The sequence below is a fragment of the Colius striatus genome, chromosome 1, assembly GCF_028858725.1.
Source record: "Colius striatus isolate bColStr4 chromosome 1, bColStr4.1.hap1, whole genome shotgun sequence".
Classification (NCBI taxonomy): domain Eukaryota; kingdom Metazoa; phylum Chordata; class Aves; order Coliiformes; family Coliidae; genus Colius; species Colius striatus.
Window position 1 is genome coordinate 86,698,342 of NC_084759.1, and position 27,590 is coordinate 86,725,931.

Consider the following 27,590-nt stretch of genomic DNA (forward strand, 5'->3'; position numbering starts at 1 on the left):
TTTAGATCTACCCCTCTATGAGTCACTTTTTTAATTCACCTTTCTCAAGTTAATTTTCTTTCTGCCTGAGTTAATCTGTATCTTGTTTCGTCCCTTTGATTTTTTTCTATTTGTAAGATTTAATATTTGACTGATTCACTGATTCTATGATCTTTTATGATCATTTTTCTGATTGTCATTATTTTGTCAGTTTTCTTTTTCATTTGGTGATTTATTTCATATCTCAGACTGCCCAGAGCAACATCTTTTTGAGTCATTCATTTCTCATTTATTTTTAATCTTTTTTTCTCTTTCCTGTCCATGACTCAGCCTTTGTTTCCGATACTTTGCACTGTTATTGTATTTGTAGCTATTTTTCGCTTGTTCAGCATCAACTGCTGGAACTTTCAAAGAGTATAAACACAGAGAGGCAGCTTCTGTGTTGAATGGGATGATATCAGCAATGCAGCTTCTGAAAGCATATTTCATTCCACTGACTTGTTAACAAACAGAAATCACAAAACAAATTGGTCTATTATATCTGTAAGATATAGCTTTTGAATGTGTCCCCTGAAATTTACTTCAGCTTTATTCCACTTAGATCTTGCAATTATATGGTAAATTGGTGTAGCTGTTCAAAACAAACGTATTGCACGATCCTGCAAGAAAGAATCTAATGGCAGCCAGTGATCATGAAATCACCACTTTAAATTAATTAGTGAGTTAACATCGTTGCAGTTTGTAAAGCAATCCTTTTTTATTTCTGGTTTAGAAATATCTTTCATACTTGCAGCAGTGCAAATTAATTTCAAAATACTGTGTCAGCATTGCAGGTGTAATGACTGTATGAATTTAGTGTAAAACTGCTTCAATCTTTAGCATCAAAAAAACAGTATTAATTCTTCATTACCTCTTTCTATTGCAAGCATCATTTAATAAAGGATAGATGTCCTCTTTTTCTCTTCTACTTGACCTCTTTGTTCTTAGCAGGATTTCTTCCAACTCTAACAATTACATCCTACGTCCCCTCAGTTGGTTCAGTTTTCTGAATATCACCATGATATATGACACCATATATGAGAGATACGTAAGAGAGAGATATGTTTCATAATAATTCAAGATTGAATACTGGAGCCTTAGTAGGAAATTAAAAAAATATTTTGTTCCTCAATTTCAAGAAAGGATCATAGCCGTTGGTATGATTTATAAGGTAATTGAATGGTGCTTTCCAATCCAATTTCTCATATAATGCTTTTACTATAGTTTATTCATAGATGATTTCCTTTGGTGACAGTGTTGGATCTTGTACTCTGGTTTCCATTATAGCACAGGCTGTTAAACTTTACATAAATACTTTTGTAGAGGCCAATAACTCTTAAAGAAAATTTCTATTATGTCTTACAAGAGATATATACCACTGATTTTATAACATTACAGTGGAAAGCTCAACCTCTTTTGACAAATTGCAACCTCTTTTGGCTCTTCTTATTTATCAGATTGCGGTTAAAAAAAAGTAACAAAATAAAAATGTGTAAAATTTGTACTTTGAATATTTTTAGCCATAATAACCAAGTATAGATTACTGTTTTGTTTGGTTCCACTGAAAAAACTTTTACTGTTTTGTCTTTTTTCCTTTGAAAGTGCTTATACACTCTTTTAAGCCTGCCTTTTATTTGTTAAGTCCAAATTTTTAGCATCTCAAGGTGTCTTTTTGTGGATGGGCTATTTCTGATGAACAGCATTTAACTTAGTACTGCCCACATGTTAACAATCACATTGAAAAGTTCTGTCAGATGTTTTGTGTCTGTATTCAGTGCTCAACTCACTGATTTAATACAGAAGGACTTCTGAGTACATTCTTGATATTCCTTATGTTTCTGTAAGATAAGACAATCCAAGCACACACAGAGAAGTAGCAGTGGTTAATGTGTTCCTGAGAATATACAGGAATAAATACACATATATATACATATACAAAGTAAAAATTTTTTTTAAATCTCCCTTGGAGGCACCAACATAAAATCTTGTGAGAGGTTACATAAATATAAGTAAATCTCTTTTGAGTGCACAAAAAAACATGACTGATAGAACTACACTATTGTTCAGGGGCATTGATGCGTTAACTATGCAGCAAAGGTGTCTGCTGCAGTAAAATATTTTCTTCAACCTCAGGGCCATTTTTGTGATTCTTCTCTGCTCCTTTAAGTATTTCTAAAGTGTTGATATCACTGCTGCATAGGAATTTTGTGTAGAGAGGTAGAATCACTTCCACATTGCTCACTTATAGTTCTGGGTTTTATGCACCATCACACTTTTGTTATAGCACACCACACAGGTAGACCATGCTGTCTTTCCACTACAACCTCTCATTGTTTTACAGGACACTGACTCTGTCCTGTTAATATCTACGATCGTATTCATCATATATCCTTCTAGCAGTGTGTGTTAGAGTACTATGTACTTCATTGAGTTCTACATGTAACCCAGAATACTGTGTTTGGGTGACTTGTTTTTCACATTCTTTACCACTTTGGAACATTCACAAATGTGAACACCAATGATTTTATTTTTTTACTTATTTCTGTTAATCAATTGAAAGTGATGAAGAACAGAGATGATGAAAATGAAGCTGATAAAGAACGAGGACTAATCACTAGACAACCTTCCTAAAAATGTCATCAGTAATAACTCCCTGCTGACAAGTAGTCTTTGAGTCCTGTGAATCAGCTCTTAATCCATTTAAGATGTACTTTGTTGATACTGCATGGTCCTAATGTTTTTATCAGCATGTCACTTATAGTAAAACAAATGCTTTACAGAAGTTTATTATGTACTTACTTTTACTAACTGTTATTGTATGAAGGATATGAAATATATTTGACAAAACCTACTTTTCATAAAATCACGTTTACAAAACTTATTTATAAACCTTTCTGCTTTAATTTTTATCAACACATTTTTTACCATTTTTCCACTATTTTGACAAGAAATTAGGTTATATAACAGGTGTCTTGTACCTTCTCTTCCCCCTTGAACATTTTGACTATTTATAAAGTATGATGTTATCTTCAGAACCATCCACATGCAAAGACTTATTCAAACCTGACATTTGCAGGAGACAATCTTAAAAGCTATTGCTTTTAGGAACCCTAGATGTAAGCTATCTGGGTTTGTCAATGTGAAATATTCTTCTGCTTAACATCCACATTGGCTAGTACTAGTGGGATTCATCTCACCTAAATTAATCTAAAATTAACTAAGTTACCTAGGATTCCCACAACAGAGAAAGAAATAAAAGATCCCCAAAGAGCCATTTGATTCCAATTTTCCTCATTCAAATTTAAATATGTATCAGTAACATTGATGTAAATACACAGATATTAATAACACAAGGTTAAAAAGCATTGCATACACACACAGGTATATTCTTGTATAGAGTTATGTGTAAAGGGAATTTTCAGGAACTCTAGAACAAGAATGCATATGTGACAAGTCAAATACCATTTATGCCATTAAGGATGATTCTTTTGATGCCTGCTAAACAGGCATGTTCTGTGAGAGCTGTATGGGGGACACGTAATTCCAGACCTGTACAAGAGCTGTTGAAACTGCCTCTAACTAACTGAAAAGGTAGAGCTATCGTTAGCCTGTGCCGCCCAGCACTGCTAGCTGTTCACCCTCCCTTGCTGTAGAATTACTGAGCTCCCTGGTAACCCCTACCACTACAAATGCAGGGAATTCTGGTTTGCTATCATTAAAGGGCAACATAACATGCATATCTAGCCTGCTTGATAATTTGACTGCCATGCTTGATGGAAAACATAGGAGCAGAGTCAAGTAAGCTTCTTGAAACTCTGAGGGAAGGGAAAGAGATATTATTTATCTTGTTCTGACTACAACCCAGGCCCAAATATCCAAACAAGCTCTACAGTGAGACATTGCTGAATATGCACTGGAAAAGTAGCCAGTCCAGCAATGGAAAGATGGGGATATAACCAACAAATTCAAAAGATCATCACTTTTGTCTTGCCATGTGTAAGAAGAAAAAAAAATCTTGCCAATTCAAATAATGATTCAGTGGCATCCTAATCTGCAGGCAGGGGATGCAAAACATTTTTTTTAAGGAATGAGTATTAACAAGAACTAAGTCAAGGGTATCCAAAGAGCTTATTGGATGAGCAGTTTGGACAGTGGAGAGTTTGGGACATGAGCTGAAAACAGAATCCAAGACCAAGTAGAGTTGGGAACATGATGCAATTACAGAAGGATTAAGCACAGCAGCTATGTTCGGGGATTGACAGGAAAAGGACACAAATACGGAACAGAACAGATACTTTCTAGAAGAGGGAATGAGTTAAATAAAAAATTATATGAAAAATAAACTGAAAAATAAATTAGTTGTAAAAGCAGACGTGGCACAAATCATGGTGAAAGTGGAATTAGATGCCACTGAGCTTACAGTAATAGCAAAGGAACTGGGGACCTCAGTAGGAAAACTAATGTGATTGTTATATGTACCCACACCAGTGATTATTGACCATCTGAGTATTACCTTTTACATTCAAAATTAATTGAACTTTCTACAATACCTTGTTAACATTAATAGTCTAGTCAGCCCACTGACTTTAACTTTCAAACAATTTAGAATATTTCCACAGGTACCTTGGTTGGAAATCACATACACAAATATATGTCAGTGTGATATAATTCCAGTGTTGTAGGTGTAGAACTTTATTCTTCAAGCTTTAAAGTAAACAATTTCTAGTTAGTTAGATAGGTTGAACTTTTTCAAGATTTCAGCTAAGACTGACATTCAACAAGCAACTCTGCTTACAGCTAGCAGTGTTATGTTGGCTTTGGTTCTCTTCAAATCAAAGTCTCAAGAGGCATATACTGATCAAACTACTGTAGGTGCTCTTTGGGCCATGAGTACAATAGAGAGCTCTTCGTCTTATTTTTTATCACTACCTTTTACTAACTTTCTAAGTTTCCTTGCTCATTCTGCAGGAATATTGCACTTGTCCAGAACTTTGGGATTGTCCTGTAATGTGGTATTTATGGAGATAGTCTGTAACCTGGCCCAAAAACTTCCTACACACTTCAGATGGAATTGATTGTGAGATATTAGAGCTAGCCAGCTGTGCATCCACTTCTCTGCATCAGCCACTGTCACATAGTACTAACTCCATCTAATGTTTAGCTTTGCCAGAATAGGCTTATTCATGAACATATCTGGTCAGATTGCATTGTACCAGTGCTGGACCTACACATGCTCACAGAATGTCTCCATCTACTCTTACTATTTCCTTTTATTGGGCAAATACCAACTACTGTTGCAATCAAAATCCTCAAAAGCCTGACTTTCCAATGACAACATGGAAAGTCAGACAATCTTTTAAATCTAGAGACATCCATATGGTTTAAATTAACTCAAGTAACTATTTCATTAAATTTCCTAAGTATTCAACAGGAACATATGCTGAGCAAAGCCTGTTTAAGCAATGATTTGCAAAATATTTTAAAGTAAAAGAGAGAGGTAGCATTTTAATACTTTATTAGGAAATTTAGGTGTAGTGAGTAGAACACTGAGTTCTGTAGACCCTGAATCCATTTGGGATAAATTATCACTGATGGGCAGTGATGTGATTAAAGCCTTCCTACAGAGAAATGAAAGAATACATGTTTAAGTACCTAGTGAAGGAGAATAATTTCTTTCCCATTAGTTGCAAGTCCTATAATAACAGCAGATGAATCGTATTGCAATACTACCAGGTCCATGTGGTTTGCTGATATTGAAATACATTCTTGCAAGAATTAATAGAAGCAAAGTTGAACTCAGTACAGAAAGGTCCACCATCTTAAATGTATTTTAGGTGACAGTAAAACCAGTAGCTTTACTTTAGTGTGTGGAGCTCTATCCCAGATATATGAAAGGACCACGTGCAAACTGATGACCCTTAAACTGATTAAATCTATCCCTAATGAAAACCAGGTATTCCTCAAGAACAGGTAGCTTCAGAAAGGTATTAGAATACATTATTTCCATAGAGAAATGGAAACAAATATCATAAAGGATTATTCTGATAACTGGTAGAGCCCTCCCCCCCCTCCCCCCCGCCCACCAAAAGCATCTATCACAGTGTCCTCAGAGTAAGACTATATTTTAAAATTGAAACCCACACTTTTAAAGATATTGTGGTCGGTACTTACCAGATTTTAAGTGTACAACCAAACTTCATTCTCCAATCAGAATGACTGAAAATAACACATAAACCCACTCCAGTAGATGACAACTACACCTCCAACAGGAACAACAGGAGCTGAATGGAAGAACTTGTAGAAGAAAGATTTTATGATGAGTTCATAGTAAACCAATCAGTTACATTTTCTCAACAAGAGAAAAACTGAATATAATCAACAAGAAATTACAATATCGGCATCAGAGATTAAGACAATATTTAATAAGTCTCAGTGGGACAGGTTGTTCTATAGTCCTACAGGATCTAATTTGTTATATGTACTATTTCATCCATTATTGAACTATTAGCAATCCAGGTTTTGGTATTATGTACTATAGCAGTAATTTCTTATATATGTTAATTCAAGTTTAATTTCAATGAGGCCCTGAAAAATCAATACTTTACAAGGCAAATCCTGAATATTTCCTCAAGAGACCAGTGATTATGTGCAGACTGTGGACTGAACAGTTTGACCAACTGCACTTTTAAGGAAGTTGTGATTTGAACATCTAACCATGAAGGACACAATTATTGTAGCCTGAAGAGAAGCAAATAAATTTGAGCACATACCATTAACATTGCTGTAAGCACACAGATATTAATAACACATAGGTGACAAAGCATTATATGCATCTATACCTATGTTCTTGAAAAAAGTGCAGTGCAAAGGAAGCTTTCAGGAATCCTTAACAAAGAATGTGTACGTGACTAAGTCACTGACCCTAGAATAAGAGGGTCCTGCAAAGTGCTGAGGCTATTGCAAAGACACACCTGGAAAACACTGTCAGAATATCTTAAAGAATGATAAGCTCTGCCTGAACAGACAATGGTTATACTGTCAAAGATTATTATCTTGACAGCTGCTAAAAAAAAAAAAAAAACACAAAGGCACCTTCTGTGCAAGACCAAATCATTCATTCCATAGGGAATGAATATAGGGAATTCAAACAGTAGCTGCCTCTAACTAACTGCACAGATGGAGCTATTGCTAGACCATGCCTGCACACACTGCAGCAAACACCACCACCCGTGCTCCCTCCCTTGCTGCAAAACAGGGTGTGCGGAACTGAGCTCACTGGTAGCCTGCACTGATATCAATGTAGGCATTGTCCTTTTATCATTAAAAGGCAAGATAATGTGCACACCTGGCCTGTTTCCCCACCTGAGGCCTGGTGGTGATTTGGATGCTACAGTCCAGGATAAAAGTCCCCGCTACAGTGCCTGCCCTGACTGGAAAGAAGGTGCAGTTGCACTGGAAAGATACAGTTGCATAGCACAGGTTGGATCACTGGATACGAACTAGAGTTACTGGAATTCTCTTCACTCTAGCACACTGGAAAGCACTTTTTCCATCATCATTCAGCGCTGCAGCTTGGTTGGTAACAAACCAAACATGAGCCAGCAATGTGCCCTCGTGGCCAAGAAGGCCAATGGCATTCTGGAGTGTGGTCAGCTGGTCAAGGGAAGTTCTGCCCCTCTACTCTGCCCTGGTGAGGTCTCATCTGGAGTGCTGTGTCCAGTTCTGATATCCTTAGCTTAAGAGGGACAGAGAACTTCTGGAGAGAGTCCAGCGGAGGGCTACTGAGATGATCAGGGGACTGGAACATCTCTCTTATGAGGAAAAGCTGCAGGACCTGGAGCTGTTAAGTCTAGAAAAAAAATCTGAGGAGGAACCTCATCAACACTTGTAAAGTACCTAAAGGGTGCATGTCAGGAAGACGTGGTGACATTTTTTTCTATAGTGTCCAGGAACAGGATTAGGGTTAATGGACATAAGCTGGAACACAAAAAGTTCCACTTAAAGACAAGGATAAACTTTTTTTCAGTGAGGCTGAGGGAGCCGTGGAACAGGTTGCCCAGGGAGGTTGTGGAGTTCCCTTCTCTGGAGGTTTTCAAAACCTACCTGGGCACGTTCCTATGTGACCTCTTTATGGTGGACCTGCTTTAGCAGGGCAGTTGGACTCGATGAGCTCTAGAGGTCCCTTCCAACCCCTACGATTCCATGATTTTATGATCAGATGTTACTACTAGGTTTCTCTGCTTCATTTCAAACAGAAGACAAAAATGTTTACTGAATAAGCAGTTTTTCCTCTTGCTTTTCAAAAATTTCTGTCTCCTTGTGATAACAGATATCAGTTGCATTTTATATTCCCCTTATACCCTTGAGAAGGTGTTATTTTTGTCTTTCCAGTTTCATTCTTTCTGATATCTTTATCTGTCCTTATTGGTATTCCATTTTTTCTAACTTGTAATTCATATTCAAGAACACTTACTTGACTTTGTACTTGAGTGTGGAATCAATCTGGTAATGAGTTTATTTCACAAAATTAAGGGTTCTTTTTGTCTTAAGCTAGTTTAGGACAGAAATTTTCTCAATTTTAGAAATTTGTTATTTTAAGCATATATATGTGTGTGTGTGTATAAAGTGAATATACAACACTGAATGGAACTGCCCATGGTTTGTTCATGATTAGGTTAATAACATCACCGGTAATGATCAACCTCAAGTCCAGAGATTATTCATTTATCTTTAACTGCCACACTGTAGTTCAAAATAGAGATGTGATTAAGAAATTAGGTAACCTCTCTTGACTATATCAGATCAAACATTGGATTCCACTTACATCATAGTTAAAATTAGCCACTGCCTGTAAACAGACAGCAGGTGGACAGAGGACACACCCCACCACAGTCAAGTGAAGCTTTCTCAGAAAAAAACTATAAGATATCATGATTGCTGTGAGACATCCACCAAACTGTTACAAATAGTATTATGGTCAGTGAAAAAATGCTTCACACTTCTGAATGGCCTCACACCTTTGGATCTGAAGTGCATAAGAAAAAGAAACAAAAGCATTTTAAGGCATAGCTTTAATTTCAGAGATGTTCCTTTGAGTTTCATGGGAGGCATGTAAAAGGTAGTCAGCTCAGACAGATCAAAGGCCTATAAATATAAATCCTGAAGTGCATCAAGTCAGATATACTCAAGTGAGACAGAAATTACTAGCTAAATTATTTAACAGCATAAGTAATGTTTCAACTTTGTGCTGACACTTTTTATGGCATCTAAATCAATTTATTTCTCTAAATAGATCTTGGTACTTTGCTGCAGTAACTGGAAATTTCTTTCACCTCTTCCACTCTATCAGTAAAAAAATGAAATTAGCTTTATCACTGCATTATAAGTTTTAGCAAAGTATATAATTAAGGAAGAATACATCATCTGAAACTATGAAAGAGTCAAAGTTATGTTTTTGCAGAAACATTCTGTAACTTTAAAATAAGACAGGTTATTCCTTTTTTCCTAGTCTTAAATATGGTTCTCATTATTCACAGCTGTACAGTAGCCCTGCATTATTCACAGAATAATGAGATAAATAATGAAATAATGAGTCAGCTGTAACTTTCATCACTGAAACCCAGTGCACACAATGACTATGTTTTCTCAGTACGCCTAGGAATGCGGGTTTTACATCAGAAAGATATATTGTCATTGTACATTAAATGGCACTTTATTCTTCCTACAGAAGGCTGTAGGACTCCTCCACATCCGTACCACAGAGAGCTTTAACAAAAGAGCCATAGCAAGGCTTGCCAAAGCACTTTACAATAATCTCTGTCTCAAAACTCTCTTCTCTTTCGCCACAGGCTATTTTCCTAAGAGAAGAGTTGGCAGACTGCAGCATGTGCACATACTTCAACTCCTCCAGAACAAATCCCTAAACTATCAACAAAGATGGGCTTGAGCCACAACACCAGGATGCTAAGGGAAAGAGCTAAAGAGTGTTTATTTCTCACAGCTTCGCAACAAGGTGACAACCTTTGCTGGAGCCGAGTAAGCCAGACAGGCAGTGTATGATATCAATAGCTGCCTCAGCCAGATATTGCCTACCTTCCTCTCAAGGCTGTACATCACAGCATTGCAGTTACAGCCAAACTACTTGTATGAGGGACTTGTGTACTTGAAGCAAAAGGCATGCTGAACTATTGGGTCCAAAGGCAATCTGCCTTTGATTAGAGAAAGCGTGGCTAAGAGATCCTCCTGGGAGTCATGAGAGGAGATTGGGAGGCCCTGAGCAATGCTGGCTGAGGTTTCACACAGCTGATGTGCACAGACGGTGAGCACGTTGCTGTCATACCAAGTGAGCGAGCACAGGCTGGCTGTGTGTGTGCACACCTTTGCAGCGCAGCTGTACAGCACCCTTGCAATAGCTAATGTTCCTGCATCGACTGTCAAGGATACCAGGCATCTGGAAAAGCAATTAACAGGGAAACACATGAAAAGCCATTGTCCAGCTATTTTTAGGGAACATAGTCCAGAGTATGAGAAATCCTTCAGAAACTTTATCCCTGGGACTCAGCAAGGCAGCTATGAAAATCATGTTTCTAGTATCCCAAGAGTGAAGAGGTCGATAATCTGATCCACATGCACTGACTTGTGTAGTTGTCACAGAAAAAGTACAGAGAGACCTTTTTTTTTAATGACAGTTCTCCTGTTACTAGTATCTTGATACAGCTGATGAAGCATCACACCTACAAGTGCAATGGCAACTAATGAAGTGCTCAGAAGGGAGGAATTAAGTACATGTGCTCCTTGGGAGGCACCATTACTGCCTTCTGCTTGATGCTGTGGTGATATGAATAATATGGGCTGTGCTTGAATAGCTCTGTTGCTACATGTTGCAGATGTCTGCAAATTTGAGATTATATTTACTCCACAATCATACCTGAAACATACATCCTTCAGATCTTCCCAAAAGTAAAATGGGATTATAATGGAGTCCTACTATTGCTAAAATGCACATGCAGATTCACTTACTTTAACCAGCATGTGTCTTCATCCACACAGAGAAACAAACATCATGACACTAGAATCACAAATGCTTTTCTCCTAGATCAACTAATACACTCCTACATGTTTAAGTGACTTGATATTCTTGTATATACATAGCAGTATTTATTCAATTGGCAAGACCATTTTAGACAAGCTATGTGTAAATACATATTTTCACTTGAAGAACAATGAAACACCGTAATAGAAGGTAAAAAATACCATAAGTTCTAAAAGAACTTACATGTCAGCAGTGCAAGTCAAAAAAATGTGACTAGTCAGCTTTTAGCAGAGTTTCCCAGAAGCAGAAAAAAAAATAGAATGGAAATGCAGAGAACAGCTTGAAACATAGCTGAATTTATTTTAAAACAGGACCCTCACGCAAGACTGAATTCAGATTGTGTTAATGCTACTTGCATTCGATAGAAGATTACAGATCGTTCACATGGAAAATTATGGTAATAAAAGGTAAGCTGTGATTCTAAAGTGGCTACAATGGCATTAATACTAATTCATATGTGGACACTTTGATCTAATTATAAGAGGGCTTTTTTTCCAGTTTTGGCATTAGTTCCTTCAGAATTGATTTCGGATAGACCAGAAAAGCCACTGTCATATTGGAATATGCATCTATATAGGCAGTTACATTAGTATGGCTCCAGTAGCCTAATTATGCCTCTAATTTCCAGATTTTTTTTTTAGAATGCAAAGAAGTTGTGGTTGTTGTTATTAACTTTAATTTTTATGCTTCAACTGTGACTACATAATTAGTACATTAGGTTATATCCACCTACCTTTGCATTGCACTAAACTGTGAGTTTATGTATCATTCTTGCTTATTTTTCTCAAATCCCAGCTCAAATAAAAATAATAGTTTATCAGTTTCAAAAGACACAGCTTTTAACAGAATTAATTTTGAATAATTTCCTCTAATGAGCTATTGTACAGATATGAAGTTTACTCTTTTTCTCACTCAGTGATCCTTGGCAATATGTATGTAAAAGTTTAAAGGATGCTACTCAAATGACAGATGGCAAAGTACAATGAGGCAGCTTAATGTCCTTTTATGGTCTCTAAAGAAAGATCAATGTTCAAAACTGAGACTTCTTCTGTATTCAGTCCTACTCATCCTTCACCACCCTGAGATACACAATATGTTACTCACTCAGCTGAGTGTAATTATCTGTATGATAACATTATAAATATCTAATAGACAAAAACATAAGCAATTAACACAGTACCACTCATATTTCATATAAATACAATATAAGTCACAAAATACTATCATCCTTATTCCTATTTTAAGTTATCTGGGGGTTTAAAATCCTACTCACTACTGTCATAGCTAAGCAACTTCCACTTGTAACACAGATTTCCTGTAAAAAAGAACTTACTGGGTTTCATGAAATACCTCCCTCAGGTTTCAGTATACATACACCTCTACCCGTAGGATAGTGTATTTTTGTTATTAATGCTATTATCATTTCAGTTACAAAACTGAGGACCAGTTTAACCAGGAGACAGGCATCTGAAGAGGCTTCCAGAGGAAAAAAAATTGTATGGGATTCTGAGGTTGTTCAGTCTCCCAGCTCTGTGTGCTTTCTCTTCTGATTTGTAAGCTGCATCACCCCAGGAGATCAGCTGTCTTAGCAGTTCATAGACTGAAATCCAGCCTTTAATATAGGGGTTTTTCTTGATTTTTTTTAATCACTTTAAGGTTTAACTCTGAGGCCTTCAAGCAATCTGAGGAGTATCCTGGGACTATCTGAAGGCATTAAACAGTGACTTGACACGGGCATAAAAGACTAACAGCACTGTGGAAGTGAGCTTTTGTAGGTTGTACCAGGAGGGAGACCAGTATAATTTATACATCTCAGGAAATCAAGCAGTTTTAATGAAGTCAGCACTGCAGCGTATTGCAATAAGCTTCAGCCAGGACCCAGTGGGTAGTTATGTGCAAAGCATATTCCACACCTCTGCTCTGTTCAGGCTGTTAGCTCTGTGTTCACTGTGCAGAGCAATGCTCCTTTTTGAATAATTATTTTACTTTTCCGGCTTCGTCTGACCCTCAGCCCAATCCCTCAATCCATTCGGACTTCCCTGAATTAAAAACAAGCTCTCAAAGGATAAGAAAGATGATTAATCCCCACAGGCTCACGGTTCTCCATGAGTATTTTTCTTGTGCTAACGATTTCCATTACCTTGATAAAACAAAGTATTAATAAAGCAACAATAAAGAAAGATGGCATATTGGCATTCCAATAAGCAGAAATGAAAAATAACTATTATAGGTCATTATACTAAGGAATTAAATATCAGGAGTCTTTCGGAAAACAAAAAAGATATAATGTGAAGAGATAAACAGGTTAGCTCTATGAGGCCATCTGAGACAAAGAATACATTTCAGCCTGAGTCCTGCATTTGTTTCCGTGCCTGCAAGAACAAGGCCTTTGCTATTGAATTGTACACATTCAGGATTTCACAGAATGTATAAACTTCTCTGTGAAGCATAATAAGCAAAATTATTCCTCCTTTTACATGTAGGTTCCATACTGTCCGCTTTTTAAAGACTGTTTATCTCTGAGAGCTCATCTGTCCTAGAGAGCCTCTGCTGACACCTCAGCTCGAGCACTTATTCTGGCACAGCAGCCTGGTGAAGATGCAGTGCTCATTCATTGGACAGAGCTCTTCTCTCAACCTGGTTACGGTTTTTCCCTGCAACATTAATCAAACCAACAAAGACTGTGTTCTGCAGCATGGCTCTATCAGCAAGGGAGTATGATTATTTTCACACTTGCAGCTGAAATAACTCTGCTGGCATAACACTGCAGTGCTGGTCAAATCTGAAAAACAGCTGAGAGAGACTGTGTGACTAATAATAAATAATACATGTTCTGAAAAACATTGCAAGTTATTTAGTTTGTCAGATTTAACAGGACATAGCTGTCCCATGACAGATTTTCACTCTTCCTGATAGTCCAGTTTCTGTGCGGTGTGCATAATGGTGCTCGGTAGTAACAAAACAGAAGCCATTATAATGAGTTAATACAGTACCATTTGCACAGTGTGCATTTATGTTTGCAGTCAGTTCCCTCTAAGCTGCCAAAAAGAAATCTCACTGCTGTAAGTATTCACATTATAAGCACTGTCTCAGCAGGCTCCCCTGTGTATAAGAGAGGAAGCACTTTTTAAACTCCTTTCCCACAGGCACCTCTACACAAGTCTGCAGGCAGACTTGGTCTGGAGAGACTGGAAATAAACCATCTTCAAGCTAGAAGCTATGTAAAGCTGTTGTCAAAGGTCAAAGCTAATAAACCCTGTGAGGGTATATCAGCTTGGGCTCAACAGTGTGCTAAAATATCAACATGGCTATCAGTTGACTTAGAATGTGATGAGAGTGAGTTCATACCTGCCTGTAAAAGGCCTGTAGGGTTGTTTAAATCTCTACAGAACAGGATATTCACTGAAACTTTCCCAAAATACTTTGAATGTTCAGGGCATAATGAAAATCAGGGGCGTCTGCCAGACAGCTGAGCAATCCTTTGCATATTTAGGGACTCATTGCAATACAAGCAGCTGGAAGCAATTCTACCACAGATGGGTGCATATCTGTTATCAAAAGACCTTGGTTTTGTAGTCTGTCTTGGATTTGGCTGGAAGAGGGCACAGCCAAGACAGCTGACTCAAACTAGCCAAGTGGATATTCGATGCCATATGACGTCATGCCCAGTATATAACTCAGAGAGCCATCCAGGGGCAGGAGAGATGGCAGGCCAGGAAAGAGGCAAACATCAGGTTCAGTGTGGTGAGCAATTAATTGTGCATCACTCACTTTGTATATTCCTTTTTTAGTATTATTGCTATTTATTCTCTCTTTGTGTTGTCCTATTAAATTGTCCTTATCTCAGCCCACTTAGCTTCATCTTCTTCCTCCAATTCTCCTCCATATCTCAACCAGGGGATGAGGGGAGAGTGAATGGCCACCTAGTGCTTAGTTGCCAGTTGAGCCTAAACCACAACAAGGTCTTAAGATTACGCAAACTTCAATTACTTACAAGGAAATTTTCCCGTATCTGGTGTTTGCACAATGTTCTTTCTTTGGAAAGTTTCAGCCCTAACAATTCAGATACTTCTGAGAATAAAGCTAGGGAATCACACTGTTTTACCCATGTTAAAGCACAGTCCTGTCAGCCTTTACATTGGACATTCTGTTTTCTCCAGGTTTTAGTGCAGCAACTTGACCTTTATTTAGGGGTTGGTGGGTTTTTTTGTTTGTTTTTGTCAGGGAAGAGTCTTTTGCAACCTAGTGAAAACCTGACAACAGGCCTGTGAGAAAAAAGTCATGTCGGTTTGCACAGAATGTTAAAGCCTCATTAGAAAACTAACTACAATCCGTAAAGTGTCTTCTATCACTGAATATCCAAACCACTTGAAGCTCTTCAGATGGAATACACTGCATGTATGCCACCTATGGGAAACTGTATTTCAGAAATACTCTGTCTTCTGTTTCCTTTACTTTGGTGTGCAGCCAGAGCCAAGAATACAGAGAAGGAAACCCTCTGTACTCAGGAGGCAATTGACCTCATTTACTTTAGTGACTTAAATCTTCTATTTCTAGTCCACAAAAATTATCAAAGTTCACTCTATAAAGAAACTGCTGAGAATTTTTCCTTTCTGAAAATCCAAGATACCCATCTTCACATGGGACACATATTACCCTCTGGAGATGACTGTTTTACTTCAGCAACTAGAAAGAGAATTTCTAGATCTAGCTTAGACTAGATATTTAATTAGTAAATAGTATGAAAAAGCAGGATGAATCTCACTTTAGGTAAGCCTTGCTTATCCTACAATTGAATGGGATGGTGAGGTTGTAACTAAAGACTATCTTATTACACAAGCACAAGAGGCCATCATCTGATTTCTCTGATTCCTGACTTCTGGGATCTTGACACTCTGATCTCAGGAATGGCGCTCTACCAGTTCTTGTGTAGGTAATGTAGCTGCTGAGCACATTTACCTTCTGATGACTACTATATGTGATCATTAACAAAGTATGTTTAAGCTTGTAAATCCATTAAAGATTTCTTCTTCTGAATAGTGTTCTTTTTGACCTTTGTTCAGTTACAACTAGATTAGAATTGAGTACTACATTACCCCTTCTCCTGGAGCTGCACTACCACCAATCAATTATGTTCTTGAAAACCCAAACCCTCAATACATAACCTGATTGTTACATAGTCCTTACTGTACAATAGAAAAGACATGTAGCATGCTCACATTAGGACAAAAACATTCACTTGTAGCAAATGACTTCAGAATTTTTGCTCAACCTCCATAATGTATCTTGTATTTAATATAATACAGACAAAAAATGAACTTACACTTTCTCTGTAGAACAGATAGAGTACAAGCTGTGGAAGTATTCCCATGCCGATGATTTCTTCAAATTCTATCTCAAAACAAATGAGGAAAAAAAAAAAAATTTTCCCATGTCAGTATGGACCTCAAGCTGTGAAAAGATGTCTACTGGCCATCAAAGGAAAGCCCAGACACATCCATAAAGGCCCTGAGTACATTAATGTTGTACTGGCCTTGCCCCATGCTCCCAAGGTCTTCTGCAACCCTGCCTCATTGCAGTCCAGCCTGGGACCACTGGTCTATGCCCCAGGGATGCGACAACCTTGCTGGTCTCTGGCTTCCCACATCCTTGCCATGCTTGGTTACATCAGTGCCCTCACCTCCTGGCTGCCTTTCCCTGGGGAAGCACCTGACCTGTGCTGCTAACTGACAGCACTTTCTAGTGGCCTGAAAAACACCTTGCAGACATCAATAGGTTTCAGATACACTATAGTCATGTACAAGTGAGTCAGCAATTTTGAAAAAATGACTTTCTTACTGCTCTCTGTAATTGTGATTTTTATTAAGAATCTTATTATTTTCCATTCCCTTAGATTCTCACAGATTGCACTTTTTTTTTTTTGAGAAATTTTGAGAAATTCTCTTTCCAATTAAGAAAAAGATGAGAAGGCACTGTGAGGGTGAGGGAGCAGTGGAACAGGCTGCCCAGAGGGGTTGTGGAGTTTCCTTTCTTGGAGGTCTTCAAGACCTACCTGGACATGTTCCTGTGTGACCTGATCTAGGTGAACCTGCTTCTGCAGGGGGGTTGGACTAGATGATCTCTAAAGGTCCCTTCCAACCCCTACTATTCTATGATTCTATGATTCTATAAAGCGGATTCTGACTCTTGTAGAAATCTAAAAATCAAAAAGTCTAAATGCTTGCTAACCATAAGGCAAACAATCCCTTTATGGTATTTTAAAACATAATACTTTAACTTCTAAACGGAATTAATTCAAACCAGAAGATGTGGTTAATTATCAGGTATTCTGGTATGTTCAGGCTGCTTTAGGTAAAGGGATGACTCATTTTCATTAATGTGGAGAATATCTATAATTTCTAAAAAACATACTGTGGGATTTTTGGGAGAGCCGATTAAAGTGATTGCTCAGGGTAACAGTTTAAATGAAACAATAAATTGCTCTAGTTTTTAGATGACAGAAGAATAAAAATATGTAAAAGTCATCTCAAATGGAAAATAAATGCTGTTGATTTGAAACAAATGTTCTTGTATTTCTTTCTTAATTTGTTTCCTCTGTGGGAAAAAAAAAAATCAAACCAAAGTCTTCATTCTCCATCCATTAATACTGCTAGGAAGCAACTTAGTCTTTCCAAAGGGTTGCTAATGTTTCACCGTGTGTAGAACAAATGCAATATCATCCCCACTCACAGCCTCCCAGCCTCATTAGGGAGACATGCTGGGGACAGCATCTTGGCAAACTCATTAGGAGTTTCTCATTGCAATTAAATTTGTCCTGTCCTTAGTTTCCAGGCATATTATAATAGGCAGAACAAAACCCTGCAACTGTTCTTCCTCATTTATCAAATTTTGTACTGAATGCACCACCTTTGTTTTACAGGAAGTCATGCACAGTGGCCACTGGAGTGTAAAAACGCTCGTAACAGAAAGAATGTCATTAGTCAGTGCTGGACATAGATTAGCATTATTTCTTTGAAACTGCCATGCTGGAACTCTAAATGACAAAATAGAGATGCAGACTGTTGCTTTTGACTTTTCTCTCTACTGTGAACTGCAGAAAACTACAACTCTATATGTCAAGAACTGAAAAACATTCAGGGACTTTCTCTCAGTAGGATGCTTGACCTCTAAGTTAAAGCAATTTTTAAGGGTGACTATTGGTGACACAATACTCTCAAATCCTTTGCCACTTGTGTGTCTCATAGGTCTATCGATGCTGATACATCTCAGAGTTAATTTTCACAAGGTGAATCAGGAAAAACTCTTTGCTGCCACTTTGGGTAAGGGCCTGAGGAGCATCAAAGCTGGAATAAGGTAGGAAAGTGGGGAGGATAGACCAGCTGATCAGAATTGGGGAAGGAATGGTAGAGCAAAGATAGAGAAAGGAGGCTGAGGTAAGAGAAAAGGAGAGAGAACTGGAGAGAAGGGAAACTGAAAGATGAAAAGATGAAAGCTCTCAGTCACAGCAAGTAATCAGCTCAGCTGTCTGTGGAACTGAGCCTTTAAGTTTGAAAGCATTTGTCTTTTGGTGTTATTAGATAGGTGTTTTCCAAAGTGCCTTTTACTTAGAGATCTTAAAAACCACTGTGAGATCAATTTTGAGACAAAATTTAAGTTCTAAATGTTTTAAGGACAAGTATTTGCATACTCCAAGACCAGTAGAAAACAGTAACAGTTTTCTGTGATTTTTCAATACATTAAATTAAAATCAACAATTTTCTGTCTGCGTGTATATGTGTGTGTATGAAATACTTACATCTTGCATTGCAGTAAATTTCAGAATCCATATCTAACAATTTTTTTTTTATTTAACAATTTTAATTTTAACCTGATACTTTTCAGAACTAATGATTAGCATGATTTGAACAGAAATCATTATCCAAATGGAACTATGGTATAAATTTATAGAGAGTTCCCAGAAGAAATCAAAGCTGGGTTATGTTATGTTATGTTATGTTATGTTATGTTATGTTATGTTATGTTATGTTATGTTATAAGGACAGGAAGGCTCTTCAGAGGGATCTGGACAGGCTGGAGCGATGGGCCAAGGCCAATTGCATGAAGGTTCAACAAGGCCAAGGCCAAGTGCCGGGTCCTGCACTTGGGCCACAACAACCCCATGCAAAACTACAGGCTTAGGGCAGAGTGACTGGAAAGCTGTTCTGCAGAAAAGGACCTGAGGGTGTTAATCGACAGCCGGCTGAACATGAGCCAGCAGTGTGCCCAGGTTGCCAATGGCATCCTGGCTTGTATCAGATAGTGTGACCAACAGGAATAAGGAAGTGATTGTCCCCTTGTACTTGGCACTGATGAGGCTGCATCTTGTGTACTGTGTTCAGTTTTGGGCCCCTCACCACAAGAAACATATTGATGTGCTGGAGCATGTCCAGAGATGGGCAACAAAGCTGGTGAAGGGTCTGGAGAACAATTATTATGAGGAACAACTGAGGGAACTGGGGTTGTTTAGTCTGGAGGAGAATCAGGAGAGATCTTATCACTCTCTACAACTAACTGAAAGGATATTGTAGTGAGGTGGGCGTCAGTCTCTTCTCCCATGTGACAAGTTATAGGACAAGAGGAAATCAGCTCACATTGCACCAGGGAGATTTAGATCAGAGATTAAGAATGTCTTCACTGAGAGGGTTGTCAAGCATTGGAACAGGCTGCCCAGGGAGGTGGTGGAGTCACCATCCCTGGAGATGTTTAAAAGATGTGTGGATGAGGTGCTGAGACACACGGTTTAATGGTGGGCTTGGCAATGTTACATTAGTGGCTGGACTTTCTTTTAAAGTTCTTTTCCAACCAAATATTGCTATGATTCTATATACATACTGCTAGAGGGATGTAATACAAAATAAAATGTTTGCACAAAACTGACACTGAATGTTTATATAAACTTGTTTCATTTGGTACTGCAACAGATAAGAAATGTGCTACAGTAAAACCACCAAAAAGAATGACAACTAGCAGCAAGGGCTGGGAAACTGCTGCTGGTCCTGTTGAAGGCTGCCAGTCAACAAAGTCCATTTGTACTGGTTTGGGCTGGGATTTAATTAGTTTTCTTCCTAGTTGCTGGTACGGGGCTATGGTTTGGATCTGTGCTGGAAGCAGTGCTAATAACACAGGGATGTTTTAGCTGTTGCTGAGTGGTGCTTGCATACCATTTAGGCCTTTTCTGCCTCTCACATCACTCTACCAGCAAGGAGGCTGGTGGTACATAAATTGGGAGGTCACACAGCTGGGATAACTGATCCCAAATGACCAAAGGGATATCCCATACTATATGGTGTCATGCTCAGTATGTAAAGTGGCTTTTGCTTTACAAATTAAACTGTCTTTATCTCAACCCACAATTTTTCTCACTTTTATTCTTCTGTTTCTCTCCTCCACCTCACTGGGGCTTAGGTGTGTGGGGCTTAGTTGCTGGCTGGAGTTAAACCACAACACCATTTCTTGTCAGAAAGCAGAGAAGGGCAACTGAAAGCCAACAGAAAGCCTCCACTACAGAATATGTTCCTATTTGCTTATAGGAGCTCTTTGTAAAGTTAACTGGCTATCTAATTCATCATGATTGTACATGACAATAGCTAAAGACATTTAGGGCTACCAAGATGATGAGGGGACTGGAGCATCTCTCTTATGAGTAAAGGCTGAGAGTCCTGGAGCTGTTTAGCCCAGAGAAAAGAAGACTAGGAGAAGACCTTATCAATGCTTAGAAATATATAAAGGGAGAGTGTCAAGAGGATGAGGTCAGTCTTTTTTTCTGTAGCACCCAGTGACAGGACAAGGGGTAACAGGCACAACCTGTAACACAGGAAGTTCCACTTGAACATGAAGAAAAACTTCTTTGCTGTGAGGGTGAGGGAGCCCTGGCACAGGCTGCCCAGAGAGGGTGTGGAAGAAATCACCTTCTCTGGAGGTGAACCTGCTTTAGCAGGGGGTCAGAGTAGATGTTCTCTAGAGGTCCCTTCAAACCATGACCATTCTGTGATACACCTCTGTTTTTTCCCCATCCTTAACACCTCACTGCAATATGCAGTGGCATTCCAGTGATGAGGTTGTCTGATGAGGTTGTCTTCAATCAATCTGTAGATTCTCTTTTGTTAACATGTAAACAGACACGTCAGAAATATCTGCCATCTCTTTTCTATGGCATTTTTCATGTACATTGGCTCTTCACAGACAAGATACCAGGAATTTCAATTTGTCAATCAAATTTAGGTAAGCATTCTATTTAATAGTAGAGACCAAGCAAGATTTAAATTGAGAAATTCTTACAGCCAGGAGACAAAAAAAAAAAGGGAAAGGAAAAGGTAAGACCCTAAGGATTCTCCAGGTTCTCCCAAGCAGTGGAAATCTGTTCTTTGCCATAAATAATTAAATCCTACTTGTTTGTTGGGAAATAAGAAAAAAAAAAGTCATATTACACGGCGAGTTTTGTTTTTATTGTGTCATTGTGAACTATCAGCCTCTCGTTTTCTTAGCAGGAGAAAGGAAGCATCAGGAAACATTTGAGAATGACCATATATAAATCTCAAGTAATGTGTTGTTTTGTCTTTGTGGCATTATATATAAATCTTGTTTGACATAAAAGGAGACCTTGAACTATTGGGGTTTTGTTTTGGTTATGTTTGCTTGCTTGTTTTTCAAAAGAGTGATGTTTATTTGACATTTCTGTTGCCAAAAGATCACAGCAAGCGTGTCAGAAACCAATTTCTGTTTGCAGAGCAGATATTTGCCAGGATTCAGGAAAGCAGTAGTTTTTAAAGTTGTAAAAATTAAATTCCTGTGGACTGTGAATAAAAGGAATTCTTTAATCATATACTATTTAAATATAAAAAACTCCTGTAAGGTTTATTGGTAGAAACTTCTAAGAACCCAACAGGATTTCAAGAAAGCATCTAGTAATCATAATCCCCCTGCCCTAATTTAGAATCAGTGATCCTGTCATTCCTGACAGGTGCCTGTCTACTTTTTAAGAATCCTCAACAGAGACTCTGCAAGCTACCCAGGTAATGAATGACACTATTTTGTTACACTTACCACGACAAAGGCTTTCCCAGTGTCTAACATAAATCTCTCTTGCTCCTCTCCATGTCCACCAAAGACCTGGAAAACTGACTATTCCTTTCTTCTTTGGGAAAGCTTCTATGTAGTCCATGATTGCTACCACATATCTCTTCAGTTTTCTCCTCTGTAGACTAAGCAATTCCAACTTTTTCAGTCATTCATGGTAAGCCATGCTTCTTAGATAACTTTAACTCTCTCCAACTGTCCTATATTTTTTTTTTCAGAGAACCTGGATATGGTACTCCAGCAGAGGCATTAAGAGTGGTAAGCAGAAGGGAAAAGAGACTTTTTCTTTGTAAGTCTTAACATGACTTTTAATTTGGCCTCATATTCAGCTTTTGACCTACAATAACATCACATTTTCCCAAATCCTCCTTTGAAGAACTGATACCATGCCATATTTGTGCAGGTGATTATTCCTAACAAAGTCTACTCCTTTTCATTTGTTTCTATAGAATTCCACTCTGCATTTTTTTTCCAGTTTATCAAGATTATTGTTCATTCTAATCCTGTCCTCAAGCACACTTGTAATTTCTCCTCGTATTATCTGACAATGTAATACACATCTTTTCCATTTTATCACTCACTGGATGGGACAGGACAATGGGAAAATCAACCAGAAGCTCTTTCGACAGTAAGATATTGATAACTACTCTCCACATACCTCTTGCTCTTCCTCTTCATTAAGTAGTAAAAAGACTGTTCCTAGGCCTTTCTATAATCATTAACATCTTTAAAGAATTACTTCTTGTTATGTTTTATTTTGCTTGTGCTCTCTGCATATTGGTGTTCTATAATCTTTCTGATTAGATCCCTACTCAGCCACACCATTTTTTCATGCTCACCTTCTCTCATCTGAGATAACTTCCTAGTTTTTGTTCTTTTTTCTTCTCTTTAAGAGCTCATAATTTTTTATTAGGACGATTTATGTCAACTTTTCTATCAGCCTTGGAGATGCACAGTGTGGAATGCTTATGAGAATGGCTTATAGCTCTCACCATTGGATCCAGGTCTAACATAGTTATGAGTTATAAAAAAAAAGAACATGATCTTTCTCAGCATTGCTGGACATTACCAAGTTAAAGCAAGAGGAGAAGTTTAAATCTACTTTTGCTCGTGTTCCTGACCACATATGAATTATTTATCAACACGGCTGTTAGCTGTGTAGAAACAAGGTAGTATTACCCAAACGGCAACAAACCTTCAGCGTCATCCTACAATTTCCTCAGATATCCAGAAACAACAGTTAAGACATTTCAAAACAACCCATGAATGGATCCATGCAAGTCACTAGCTCTTTGCAGTGCTAAGAAGGACAAGCTTCAGAGATGAAGGGAAATGATTACCACACTGATGCTGATACAGAGGCTCAAACCTTCTGATTTCACTCAGGCTTAGGTGCAATCAAATGAAAGCCTCTCATTCACTAATATGCTTACTGACAGAGAGAGTTAGGGCTTCATCAGAGAGTTCTCTGCTTGCTGTCTTTCCCAATGCTAACAGCTATGGTTTTTTTTCTCTTTTATTGCTGCCTTTTGGCCAGTCAGTTTGGTTGGTCATGGATAGCTGTGAAACAGTAGCTGATTTAAACTGTATGGTGAGGCCAGTGTGGTCACAATTTAGAAATCGGCATCTGGAGTGCCCCAGCGCCTTGTAAGATCTGCACTGGCAGCAGGAACCAGCTCCAGATCATGGTGGTACCAGCCAGAAGCCATGGGGCAGCAAGGGAGAACATCAGGAAGCCTCATCGGTAGCTTCTTCCCTTGGCCAGGAGGCATCTGGGAGTGTTTTTTAACCATCCTGCCTCTCACAGCTCCTGCTCCCTGGTCCTCACTCAGTGCCAGCTGGCTTCTGTACCCTGGTACTATAAATCAGGCCTACACCCCCATATTGCAGCTAGATCTGTTCTACATGCACTCAGTTCCTCATGCCTCTCTTTTACTCAAAACACGTACAATTTGGTTCAAAACAGAAGATTTGTCCCAGTCCTAAGTTTCAGTCACACTGCCATGGTCTTTACCCTTGCAAAACTCTCATTTATATAGAAGTGGTCTGGAAACAGAAGCACAAACCAGCTGAGGCAGGAAGGTGATGCTGGAGGTCACCTAGTCCAAATCTCTCCTCAGCGCAAATGCTCAAGGCCACATCAAGGGAAGGTTTGAATACCTCCAAGGATGAAGCCTCCACGGCCATTCTAGGCATCTTGTTTCAGTGTTTGACCACTCTTCTTATTTAAAAAATATAAATATAAAGGAATTCTTGTGTTTCAATTTGTGTCATTGTCCTGTCACTGGGCACCTATGACAAAAGTCTGACTTTGCCTTCTACAGGATAAACATCCAATCAGATATTTATACACATGGATAAGATTCCCCTGAGTGTTCCATTCTGCAGGCTGAGCAGTCTCTGCTCTCTCAGCTTCTCTGTGTATGGCAGATGCAACAGTCCCTCAGTCATCTTCATGGCCCTTCACCAGGCACTCTGCAGTAACTTCACGACTGCCTTGTACTGTGGAGGACAGACCTGGGCCCAGCATTCCAGAGGTGTCTCACCAAGGCTGAGCAGAGAGGAAAGAACCAGCTGCTGATGACACGGTCTAGTGCAGAGCAGGGTACTGTTGGCTACCTTTGCTACAAGGGCATATGACGTGACACGGTTAGCTTGGTGTTCACCAGGATTCCCAGGTCATTTTCTGCCAAGATGCTTTCGGAAGGTCAGTTTTACAGTGTTTTTCCTCCTCAGGAGTACGACTTGTCATTTTCCTTTGTTCAATTTAATGGGGTTTGTGGTGGCTCATCCCTCCTACCTGCCAAGGTCCCTCTGAATGGCAGGACATCCGTCTCGTCTATCAGTCACTCATCCCAAAAGACACTATTATTCTGCCCAGAAAAGAAGTGGGGTCTTCTAATAAAGTCTCTCACTTATCAGAACTATAGCACAACAGAGAATTTTGTCACTATTGTATTGTGGGTGATTTCAAGACTTATGCACTTGGAGGACTGTACAGAATAAATATAATTTTCAGACTTTTGTTAATAGAGGGCACATAGCATCACATCTTATAAGATCATGCCAGTGCGATTCTGACAGCATGAAGTAATAAAGTGTTAAATAAGTAAATTTCTAGTAATTTAAATTTATATTGGATTTTATACTTGGGATATTTGCTCTTGTTGTAGGCTCATCTTGTCATTAAATTAATGTATCAAATATATATTACAAACAGCGTAACAGACAAAGAGAAAAATGCACTGCAAGGATGCAATTTTGTTTAGATGTTCTGGAGAGACACTATAAACCACAGAAAAGAAACCTGAGTTGCTTGTGATGTTGAGAGGGATGCTGAGATTGCTAGAACAACCCTGTTAAACATAGCTGCTTATTTATTTTTTATATCAAATGGACTTTTAAAAGCTTTTCATGGTGTTATTATAAAATAAAGAGCCACTCTTCTATTTCCTATTCTTCCTCTCTTCTTAAAAGTACAGAAATATATTCTAAACTCACAGGGTTGTGTGTAGTGGTGTGAATTTCCACAGATATCATGGGAAATGGAATTTTCCTAAGAGTTGTCCGGCTCCCTTTTAAGAACTGTATTACTTCATCAGCTGTTTGTTTTTCTTCCAGGATGTTAGTCTGAATATTCTCATATCCTTAGCCAGTGAGAAACAAAGCTATGCAGATGCTCTATTTAGAAAGTTGCTTATTTGCTTATTTTGTTGCCCCAGTAGGGATCTAGGCACATAATCTTCAGTTCCAAGGTTTATCCCTGCCTTAACTCACAGGCTCATGTCATAAAATGCTGGGGATATTTTGGTTGATAACATGTAGGGAAGAACTTCACAGTTAAAGCACCCAGTTTGTTTTAATGTATTTTCTCTTCTTTATTTTTCTTTTTCTCTTTATTTCTTCCAACACTACAGAAGAAATTCTAAGAGATAAAAATGTTCAGAATCAGAAAAATAATGACGGCACTTTCATAGGTCACATGGAGGCCACTGATCAAACTAAAATACACACTATAAAAACAGTGGTCTATGGCTTAACATGCAGCCTGCTCTCCTTACCGCAGGTTGTAGAATAGAAACACATTTGCCATTACCTCGTAATGTTTGGCTTTGATCAAGAGTGAGATCTACAGTGCTTCAGGTGAATACCTTCACAGATACAAAATGGCATTTTCTAAACAACATACAACTTGAACACACATCAAATCCTGACAGTGTTTGAGAAGGGAATGTAGGAAATCATAAATTAATTTCTGAAAGCACAAAGCCATTTAGATGTGAGCGGTCAGTCATTTAGAACACTAAACATTCCAGTGCTGCTGTGCTAGAATAATAAAGGATTATTTAAAAATCTAAAACATTTTAATCAAGTTAATGTATTACATGGTGATATTTAAACACATTTGAAAATAGCCCAACAGTGTATCACTCATTTGCAAATTCACATACCGCAGCACAAGAGACCACTTAGTGAACTCTGTCCACTGACGTGAAGTGAAGACATAGGGTTAGAGGTCATTCCGAGCCAATGCGCTCAGATCCTTGGGAACATCATTCATCAACACTGCCATTACAGACCAACTACCCCCTCGATGAAGAGGCAACTCGAAGCCCTACATGGCTGAGAGGAATGCTGCTCCAGTCCAAGATCTAAAGACAGAGGGACCCAGAGGTGAGAAATGTCTGAATACACTGGAAAATATTGTACAGATCCCCTCAGGAGGTTTTGCTTCTTTGTGTCATAAGAAGTTTCAAAAAGAGACGGCAAAACAAGACCAAAGGATAAAAGAAGAAGTGATAGTCTGCGTTGTTTTCTTGTTATCAGATTAGCCCTAATGAGGACACTGGATCTGTGCCTGACATGGCACTTCAGAAACCTCTTTGGTGACAAAGAGATGATAAACCAGTTATATTTATGTGAAAGTGTGACATCCAGGGAGATCATGGAATCATAGAATGGTAGGGGTTGGAAGGGACCTTTAGAGGTCATCTAGTCCAAACCCCATGCAGAAGCAGGTCCACCTAGATCAGGTCACACAGGAAAGCATCCAAGACCTCCAAGGAAGGAGACTCCACAACCTCCCTGGGCAGCCTGTGCCAGGGCTCTCTCATCCTCACAACGAAATACTTTTTTCTATGTTTAAATGGAACTTTTTGTGTTCCAGCTTCATCCAATTAGTGCAAGGCACAATTTAGCTGTTTAAACACCATACACAGCATAAACAGGAAAACTTAGTATGTGAGCTTGACAGTCAGCACTCATAACAAAACTGCACTGTTCCTGGCAGTAAATGATATTTTATATATTTTTCCCTTTGCTTGTTTCAAGGAAGTTCTGTACCTAAAGGTATTTTTACTTATAT

General features: G+C 38.5%; 1 long non-coding RNA gene across 2 annotated transcripts in view; it reads right to left on the reverse strand.

The window, feature by feature from the left end:
- LOC133625773 (uncharacterized) overlaps positions 1-27,590 on the reverse strand; it is a 34,350-nt gene that overhangs the window by 6,500 nt on the left and 260 nt on the right. For both annotated transcript variants that reach the window (XR_009819069.1, XR_009819071.1), the window contains exons 2-3: positions 16,434-16,501; positions 6,190-6,312 (exon numbers count right to left, since the gene is read on the reverse strand). This is a non-coding gene — a long non-coding RNA (uncharacterized LOC133625773). The remainder of the gene's footprint in view (positions 1-6,189; positions 6,313-16,433; positions 16,502-27,590) is intronic.